We start from the raw sequence: 10,430 nt of genomic DNA on the forward strand, positions 1-10,430 counted from the left end.
ATCCTGTGCTTGAATGGCTGCCCCCATGGCTACACAGCAGCTTGTTTATATAAACTATAGTAGTACTTATCTGTTATCTACTGTGTATCCTGTGCTTGAATGGCTGCCCCCATGGCTACACAGCAGCTTGTTTATATAAACTATAGTAGTACTTATCTGTTATCTACTGTGTATCCTGTGCTTGAATGGCTGCCCCCATGGCTACACAGCAGCTTGTTTATATAAACTATAGTAGTACTTATATGTTATCTACTGTGTATCCTGTGCTTGAATGGCTGCCCCCATGGCTACACAGCAGCTTGTTTATATAAACTATAGTAGAACTTGTCTGTTATCTACTGTGTATCCTGTGCTTGAATGGCTGCCCCCATGGCTACACAGCAGCTTGTTTATATAAACTATAGTAGTACTTATCTGTTATCTACTGTGTATCCTGTGCTTGAATGGCTGCCCCCATGGCTACACAGCAGCTTGTTTATATAAACTATAGTAGTACTTATCTGTTATCTACTGTGTATCCTGTGCTTGAATGGCTGCCCCCATGGCTACACAGCAGCTTGTTTATATAAACTATAGTAGAACTTGTCTGTTATCTACTGTGTATCCTGTGCTTGAATGGCTGCCCCCATGGCTACACAGCAGCTTGTTTATATAAACTATAGTAGTACTTATCTGTTATCCACTGTGTATCCTGTGCTTGAATGGCTGCCCCCATGGCTACACAGCAGCTTGTTTATATAAACTATAGTAGTACTTATATGTTATCTACTGTGTATCCTGTGCTTGAATGGCTGCCCCCATGGCTACACAGCAGCTTGTTTATATAAACTATAGTAGTACTTATCTGTTATCTACTGTGTATCCTGTGCTTGAATGGCTGCCCCCATGGCTACACAGCAGCTTGTTTATATAAACTATAGTAGTACTTATCTGTTATCTACTGTGTATCCTGTGCTTGAATGGCTGCCCCCATGGCTACACAGCAGCTTGTTTATATAAACTATAGTAGAACTTGTCTGTTATCTACTGTGTATCCTGTGCTTGAATGGCTGCCCCCATGGCTACACAGCAGCTTGTTTATATAAACTATAGTAGTACTTATCTGTTATCTACTGTGTATCCTGTGCTTGAATGGCTGCCCCCATGGCTACACAGCAGCTTGTTTATATAAACTATAGTAGTACTTATATGTTATCTACTGTGTATCCTGTGCTTGAATGGCTGCCCCCATGGCTACACAGCAGCTTGTTTATATAAACTATAGTAGAACTTGTCTGTTATCTACTGTGTATCCTGTGCTTGAATGGCTGCCCCCATGGCTACACAGCAGCTTGTTTATATAAACTATAGTAGTACTTATCTGTTATCTACTGTGTATCCTGTGCTTGAATGGCTGCCCCCATGGCTACACAGCAGCTTGTTTATACAAACTATTGTAGTGTTTCTGAAGCAAATACACTAGTTTTACCAGTGCAGCACAACACTACTTATATTGTCGTTCCTTTAAAATACTTTCAGTTTTTAAACAAATAAACAAATGTTTCATAGGGCGTCTCACTTTTTTGCCATTGGAGAGGGAAGTGTTGTTTTTTTTTTTGGTATCACAATATGTGAGGATTTATGCTGCTAATGTGTTTGCCCAATTGCTTTAATTTATATAAGAAATAGTTGTATTATTTTTATTATACAACCCAGCAAGGGCTCTTTTAGCTATATCTTCCTCCTGCTGGACTATAACTGTGGGAGGATGAGTGGGATCAAAGCATTACTCACATCTCCCACTGTTGCTTTTAGGAAAGCGGCAGGAATAAAAGGTTAACAAGCTCCATAAGTAACCTCCAGCATTGCAGGTGATGTGATACAGAACTCTAGAACTCACAGAATTATTCGGTCAGTGAGGGTTGCTGGGGTTTGAAATTCATCAGCCTCTAAATAACATTTCTTAACTCTAGTCTATATGACAGTAATATCGCTTCCTCTCTGTGCTGCCTATGCTTTCAGGTAGTGATGGGCGCCAGGCGCGAATTCGCAGAGAATTCAGCTAAATTGCCACGAAAATTTGCCGGCGTCAAAATATATTTGATGCCAAAGACAATTCTAGGCGCCCATTGACTTTAATCGTGGTTCACAAATTTTTCGCTGTTTCCCGAATTTTGCAGGAAATTCGCAAATTTTTTCAGCGAAGCAAAACGGGAGAAATTTGCCCATCACTTCTTTCAGGCATAAAATTCAAGATTTTCTTCTCAATGACAACCTTTCTGGAGAAAAAAAAACAGTACCTGTGGCAACTGAATCAAACTGACTACACATAAAATGCATAAGTAGCCCATAATTAAATACCACTATTGGGTCACATTTGTTATGGTGGTGCTAGGATAGGACTTGGGCTGTTATGTGTAGTGATGGGCCAATTTCTCCTGTTTCGCTTTGCCGAAAAATCCACGAATTTCCCGTAAAATTTGCAAAATGGCAAAAAAGTTGACACCCATGTCAATTTTGACGCCGGCTTTAAATTAAATGGGCGTCTGAATAATGTTAACGCGCAGCGATTTTGACACAATCGACTTTTCAGACACGCGTTTTATGAATTTATTCGCCGGCGACGAAAGGTGGAAATTCACCATGAATTCGCCCATCGCTAGCCAACATGGATTGTGCAAGCTCAATCGTCTATATTTATGGTGAGTTCCTGCAGCCCTTAATCTTTATGTATGATGCTGCATTGATTATTTGGCGCAGGCTCAAGTTTTTATGTGTTTTACTGTAAATGCTGCATTTTTTTTTTACACAGTTCCCATTCCTTCCAAGTAAAAACCTATGAATAGTCAGGAATTACAGCCTGTGCCTGCTGGCGCTCCAGCTTGCATGTTTTTATGAAATGCAAATGGGAGAGTAGAAGGGGGGATGCCTATAAGCTTCTTCCCATCCATCCCTAATGAATATGGTTTTAGAGATGCAAAAAAAATAAATATTGGTCCCTATAATATATATTGCATAAAACTGCTCATATGTAAAATCCTGCTCCATGTAATTAACCATTTTCATAAAAATATACTTGTAAGTACAGGAATGGGAACGGTTATCCAGAAACCCAAATTACAGAAAGGCCGTCTCCATTAGGGGCAAATTTACTTACCTTTGAAGTTGCGCCAGTGTTGACTTCGCCGCACTTTGCCAGACATAGTTTCGCAAGGGCTGCGCAAATTCACGAAGATCAGAAGTTGCGCACAAGTTACAGATCGTTTGCGAAGTTGCGCTAGCGATGTTACGATCACCGGTTCAAAAACCCTCGAATTCAAATATTGAATTCGAAGGATTTTAGCGCAAATGCTTCGATCGAACGATCGAAAAAAAATCGCTTGATCAAACGATAAAATCGTTCGAATCAAACGATTCAAACGATTTCAAGCAATCACGATTAGATATTCGATCTAAAAAAGCTTAGAAAAGTGCTGGGGAAGGTCCCCATAGGCTAAGATTGGACTTCGGTAGGTTTAAAGTGGCAAAGTCTGAAGTCGAAGTTTTTTTTAAAGAGAGTAATTTGATTATCGAATGGTCGAATAGTCGAACGATTTTTACTTTGAATTGTTCGAATCATTTGATTCGATCGAATTTGACCAATTCGATGGTCGAAGTACCCCCAAAACATTTTTATTCTAATTATTCAGCTTAGTAAATCTGCCCCATAGCTTTTACCAATGCAGGACAACATGCTTACACTCTTCCCTATATCTTATGTGCCAGGTTCTTCATGCCATGCCCAGACTACACAATGGGGAGTACAGTGACATCAAGCTCTAGGAAGCTCTGCATGGCAAATGAAAGTAATTGCCTGTGTAAGGCATAGAGGAGGGGCAGGTGATATATCATTGACAGCTAAGATTTTTAAATAACAGGTCTGGGTTCTATATTAAAGAAATGAATATGGGTCTCATGTTTTATTCGAAAAGGACTTTTATTATATAAATGTTCATGTCTATGCGATAGGTTCCCTTTAGAATTCAATATTAGAAAAAAAGCCTTGTGAACGATCTGAAACCCACTTAACTGAAAAAAATTGTTGAAAGGTGAACAACCCCTTAAAGTAGCTTAATTAACCCTCGATATTCGACTGCCGAATTGAAATCCTTCGTCTTCGAATATCGAAGTGGAAGGATTTAGCACTATTCCTACGATCGAACGATCGAAGAAATAATCGTTCGATTCGAAGGATTTTAATCCATCGATCGAAGGATATTCCTTCGATCAGAAGATTGTTAGGAAGCCTATGGGGACCTTCCCCATAGGCTAACATTGGCCTCGGTAGGTTTTAGGTGGCGAACTAGGGGGTCGAAGAATTTTTTTTAAAGAGACAGTACTTTGACTATCGAATGATTTTTAGTTCGAATCGTTCGATTTGAAGTCATAGTAGTAGTCGAAGGTCGAAGTAGCCAATTCGATGGTCGAAGTAGCCATATTCGACCATTTTTAGCCATATTCGAAGTATTTTTTCTTCTATTCCTTCACTCGAGCTAAGTAAATGGGCCCCCTAATCTCATCTGCCGCTCAGACTGCTTGTTTGTTAAAATGCTGCTGGATGCAATTGAATTGGGCTGCATAGTTTTGTGTCATCTGTGAACACAGATACATTCCTAACCATGCCCTCCCCCTAGTTATTAATGAACAAATTATATAAAAGTGGCATACCTCCCAACATGTTGGAAATAGAAAGAGGGACAAAAGTTTTGCTGTTTTTGTTTTTTGTACCACGCCCATTTTGTGACCACACTCCTAATGACTGTGTTCATTTTACAAAATTTGGCAGGTTATGAAAGTTTGAACACATTTCTGTGGTTTTTATGTGTTATCACAGTTTTGCTAATGAAGGTGAATTGCCCTTTAAAGGGGGAAGTAAAGTCTAAAATAGAATAAGGCTAGAAATGCTGTATTTTGTATACTAAACAAAAACATGAATTTACTGCACCACAAGTCTAATCAAACAAATGATTTATGCTTTCAAAGTTGGCCACAGGGGGCCACCATCTTGTAACTTTGTTAAACATCATTGCAAGACTAAGACTGTGCACATGCTCAGTGTGGTCTGGGCTGCTTAGGGATCGTCATAAATTATCTGTTTAAATCTGGCTCCATGATCTTTGTCCCTGCAGCTGGAGTTGGAAACAGTAAAGGGGATGTAAAGGCAAAAATAAAATCCAATACAAATCTCTATACAGTCACCGACTGCTCTACAGGGAAACAAACAAAGCTGCTTGAGTTCTGCATGGCTGGGAAGTAAGGCGAGGGCTCCCCCTGCTGTTCATAAGCATGATTGTTTCCCTGCAGAGCAGTTTTTCTTTGCCAATTTTAAATTGTTACAAAAGTATCTAAGTGCACCTGTCACATATTCTGGGCTCTCTGTCAAAAGCCAATTATGTTTTAGAAACTTTGTAACTGGGAGGTATGACGTGGGCCCAATATAGAACCATGTGGGACCCCACTAACAACCCTACTAGAATGTACCACCGACAACCACCCTCTGCAAAAGATTCATTATCCATTTTCCGATCCATTGACCTGAAGGTCATTGACCAGTGACCGATTACTAACCCAAGAGCAATATGCAAATTGCTAACATGGATGTAAATCTCCATAGCTTTACAGTATACATTAAGTTATGTGCATCTTTAAAATAGAAATATTTATATGAACAGATAATTTTGCAAAAGATTATTGCCTAGCCCAAAATTTCCCCCATAGCCATAGCTCTCCGCAGCATCACCCCCCCAGTAGTGCTCTGTATTTGCCATAGACACTAACAGGATTCTTTTCCTGGAATTGTGTCTGTCCATAATGTTCTCTACACTACCATTTCTGATGAGTCATGAAAGCCCCCGCTAGCATTTCTTGCAAACATCATGGGATGTAGAAGTAAGGCTCAATTGCATAATAAATTACTTAGTGCCTTTTGTAGTAAAATGGCATTAAGTGCTGGACAAACCAGGGGTTTTTACATAATATTCTCTTTGATGTTGTTCTCGACCCAAGAATAGCAACCCACTATATTTAATGAGAGAAATAAACGTGTAATAGAAGCTGCAGTATAAAATATGCAGAGTTGTGCACCAGAACGTTGTACAGTACCTAGAAAAATATTCTAAAATGTAAAATCCATCTTTTATAGTTTCTTCATACGTGAAAAACCTATAGAGATTTCATTGTTGTGAAGATTTTCTTTTACAGCCTTTACTTTCTGGCCCATATTCTATAATGATACATCCTACAGGCAGGGCTGTCCATATGGTTAACTGCAAGTTATAACACTTGCACACAACTCTATGCATTGAGTATGACCAGTCTAGCTATTGTCCCATTCCAGTTAAAGCAACAGTAAAGCTGATGCCCGGTGCTTGCATGGCACAGTTACTGGCTCACTTGTGAGTGGCAGACTTGGAAGTAGCACAAGGTTTGAAGAAGTGGGTGATTACAATTGCTAAGAGATTTAATTAGTCCCGACATAGATCCACTATGTAAGCAGTTTATAGTTCAATTTGTAAGAATCAAGAATGTTTTAATTAATACACAAAGAAAGGGGAAATTTAATGCACAAAGAAAGGGGAAATAAATTATGAGGGGGCAAAAAGAAGGGTTGGGTGTAGGAAAATAGAGAACAAAGGAGGAGTGTAATATAAAGCAGAATGAGGTAACAAACTAGTGCTGGGGAAATTAGATCTTTACAGGGGGAGAGAAATTAAAAAAGAAGAGGAGAAAAAGGGGTATAAGAAGAATGGGAGAAATGATGAAGGCAGAATATGAAAAGTGGATAGAAAAATCTGAGAAGAGCAGAGAACACGATGATTAACAAATGGGGGATGGAGGAAAGTAAACATGGGAGAATGGAGAATGAGAATTAACCTGGTAATACAACAAGGAGAGAATGAAGCACAATGAAGATGAGTAGATAGAAGATAAAGGAAAGGTATATATATATATATAAAAACAAGACACTATTTTCACAAAATCTCTTGGAGTGCGGGTCCATTTGTCCTGATGTATTAATCTTTTGACCTACGCACCCACTTTCATCAAATCCGGTAAGAGTGCTTACACCTATATGGAAATTATATATATATATATATATATATATATATATATATATATATATATATATATATATATATATATATATATATATATATATATATATACACAATATGCTTAGCTGGTGCACTCTTAACAATCCACAGTTGCCTGGGTGCTGGTCAACACATTAGTATACAGTAAACAAACAAGCCGCACTCCAAGGACTTCATTTTGAAAAATAAAGGTGAAGTTTTATTCTCAACGTTTTGGCTCCTTAACTGGGGCCGTCTTCAGGAGAGTCTGAAGTTAAGGAGTCAGTTAAGGAGCCGAAACGTTGAGAATAAAACTTCACCTTTATTTTTCAAAATGAAGTCCTTGGAGTGCGGCTTGTTGACGCCGGCGAACTTTCGGCAGCGAATTTTCGCGCCCGTTTTACGAATTTATTCGCTGGCGGCGAATCGCGCTAATTCGCCGCAAATTCGGGCATGGCGAATAAATTCGCCCATCACTATTGCTTATGTTAAACTATCTCAAACTTGCATGCTCAAACTAATTGCTATGAGTTGTTCTCACTTTGCAATGCAGTTCTGACGAAAGTTCAGTGCTTGATAGTTGAAGTGTATTGTACAAGCATGAAATCTATTATCTGAAATGCTCGGGACCTGGGGTTTTCCAGATCAGGGATATCTTTCCATAGTTTAAATCATCATACCTTAAGTCTGCTGAAAAAAAAAAAATTCAACTTTACAAAAAAAAAAACATACTGTAGTATTCTTACAAATTAATAGGACATTATTTTTCAAAATTACAATTATTTTCTTTAAAAGGAGAAGGAAAGGCTAAAAGTAAGTAAGCTTTATCAGAAAGGTCTATATAAATACACCAGTAAACCCTCAAAGTAATGTTGCTCTGTCAAAAGAAACACTGCATTTATTTCCTTCTATTGTGTACACATGGGCTTCTGTATCAGACTTCTTGTTTACAGCTTACACTTCCAGGGCTAGGGCTTGAGCATGCTCAGTTTTCTCCTCTCTCCCTCCATTTCCCCCCTCCCTCCTCCCCACCCTGCTGTAATCTGAGCCCAGAGCTATGAGTGAGCAGGGAGAGACTCAGGCAGGAAGTGATGTCACACCAAGCTAATATGGCAGCTGCTATCCTAAACAAACAGAGAGAGCTTCTAGACCTGTTTACTCAGGTATGGTAAAGCATTCTGCAGAATAAATATAGTCTTATAGCTTGTACTATTGTGGCTAATCTATTGGCAATATATTGATAGCTTTTCCTCTCCTTTAAATGGTGCCTATGGGAGATGGTCTTCCTTTCATTTGGAGCTTTCTGGATAACAGGTTTCTTGATAAGGGATCACATACCTATTAATGTAAGAAAAAGCCTTTTTTTGACTGATCAGGCAGTAACCAGTCCAACTGAAAAATGTTACCACTTGGTATGTGATTTTCTTATGTCTTCAATAAATATTTCTGAATGTTACACAATACTGTCAGACAGAAGTAGCATATGCTTTCTGCACTATTACACATATATCACTGTAACTGCCATGCATTGTACAGACAGATGCCTTGTACAAACCTTCTCTAAGGAATTCTGTAATACCAAGATCTTTCTTCTCAGCAGCAGGGCTGGTACATACTGTATTGCATATATAAACAGGAATGAACAGATGAAAGAGTTAATCTATCACAAGGGATTCCCCACCCCATATTTTGCAAGTCCTGTCCTCTCTCCAGGATTCTATCTTGTGCATTTCCAATTGCTGTTTGTTGTATAAACTGCTGGATACCACGTGCGAGAAGGTAAGTGGGGAATAAACAGCTTGTTGCGTTTTAATATTGTTTTAGGGCAAAGACACAATCGCTCAGATTCGGGGAGATTAGTCGCTCAGTGATGGCGGGATGCCACTCGGTGTGCTTCGTTTTCTGAAGTCGCCCGTTGTTGCCTCACGTGGAAAATTTGGGCGTCTCGGAAAACAAAACGCTCCGAGTGCCATCCAGCCGGCTATTTACATTCTAGCCAGCAGGAGGCAGTTTGGGGCGATTAGTCACCCCGAAGAACTGGCGACAAATCTCCCCGAATCTGAGCGTGTCTCTGCCCTTAAAGGGCCATGCTCTACTTGTATCTGGAACAAACATTACATAGAAATGCTGGGAGCTAGAAAGAAGCTCATTTGAACCTTTTTTTATTGAAAGTCAGTGTGGAAGGAAAAGTAATACTTATAATACATCAGTCTGAATCTTTATTGCAGGCCTGTTCGGCTTTAATGTTCCAAATGCTTGGCCAGGGGTTTGACATGCAGAGGAGCAATAGGCTTTGGTTTTTTACAGCCAATAAAAAACGTAACGAATTCTTTAGTGACTGGTACAGAGAAGAAATTAGTGCACAAAAAAAGTCTCACATCTGTACAAATTCTGCATAAACTGCTTAGGGTTAAAATAACATTTCCCACAATGCAATTTTTGGTTCAGCACTCATAACATGACTAAAGTCGGGGCCTAAAGTAGGCTTTAAGGGGCATAATTATCAAGGGTCGAATAGAAAAAACTAAATTCAAAAAGACCAACCGAAATGAAGTCAAAGTTTTTTTTTTGTATAGGTCCTTTTTCGATCGAATAGGTCCGTATTCGGCCAATTTCGAATCGTACGAATCTAAGGAATAGCGCATTCGATCGAATTTTTTTACCAAAAAAAAATTCGATTTTTCACCAATTGACTCCAAATAGGTTCTAGGAGGTCCCCCATAGGCTAAAACAGCAATTCGGCAGGTTTTAGATGGCGAATGGTCGAAGAGACAGTACATGATAAATTTCAATATTAAAATTTTCTAATTTTTTTTCAAATTCAAATCGAATTTGGACTATTCCCTAGTCGAAGCACACAAAAAATAGCTCAAAATTCGATTTTTTTTTCATTCGAAAATTCACTTCGACCTTTGATAAATCTGCCCCTAAGGGGCAGATTTATCAAGGGTCGAATTTCGAATTGAAAAAACTTCGAAATCCTAATTCAAAAAGAGCAACCGAAATTAAGTAGAATTTTTTTTTTGGTGGAATAGGTCTGTTTTCGATCGAATAGGTCCGTATCCTGCCGAATTCGAATCGTACGAATCGAAGGAATAGCGCATTCGATCGAAATCGATTCAAAGTTTTTCCTCCAAAAAACTTCGATTTTTCAAAGTCCATCAGTTGACTCCAAATAGGTCCTAGGAGGTCCCTCATAGGCTAAAACAGAAATTCAGCAGGTTTTAGATGGCGAATGGTCGAAGTTTTTAAAGAGACAGTACATGATAAATTTTGATATTCTAATTTTCAAATTTTTTTTCGAATCAAATCGAATTTATTGCCTAGTCGAAGTACACA

This window comes from Xenopus laevis, chromosome 9_10S (assembly GCF_017654675.1).
Source record: "Xenopus laevis strain J_2021 chromosome 9_10S, Xenopus_laevis_v10.1, whole genome shotgun sequence".
Taxonomy (NCBI): domain Eukaryota; kingdom Metazoa; phylum Chordata; class Amphibia; order Anura; family Pipidae; genus Xenopus; species Xenopus laevis.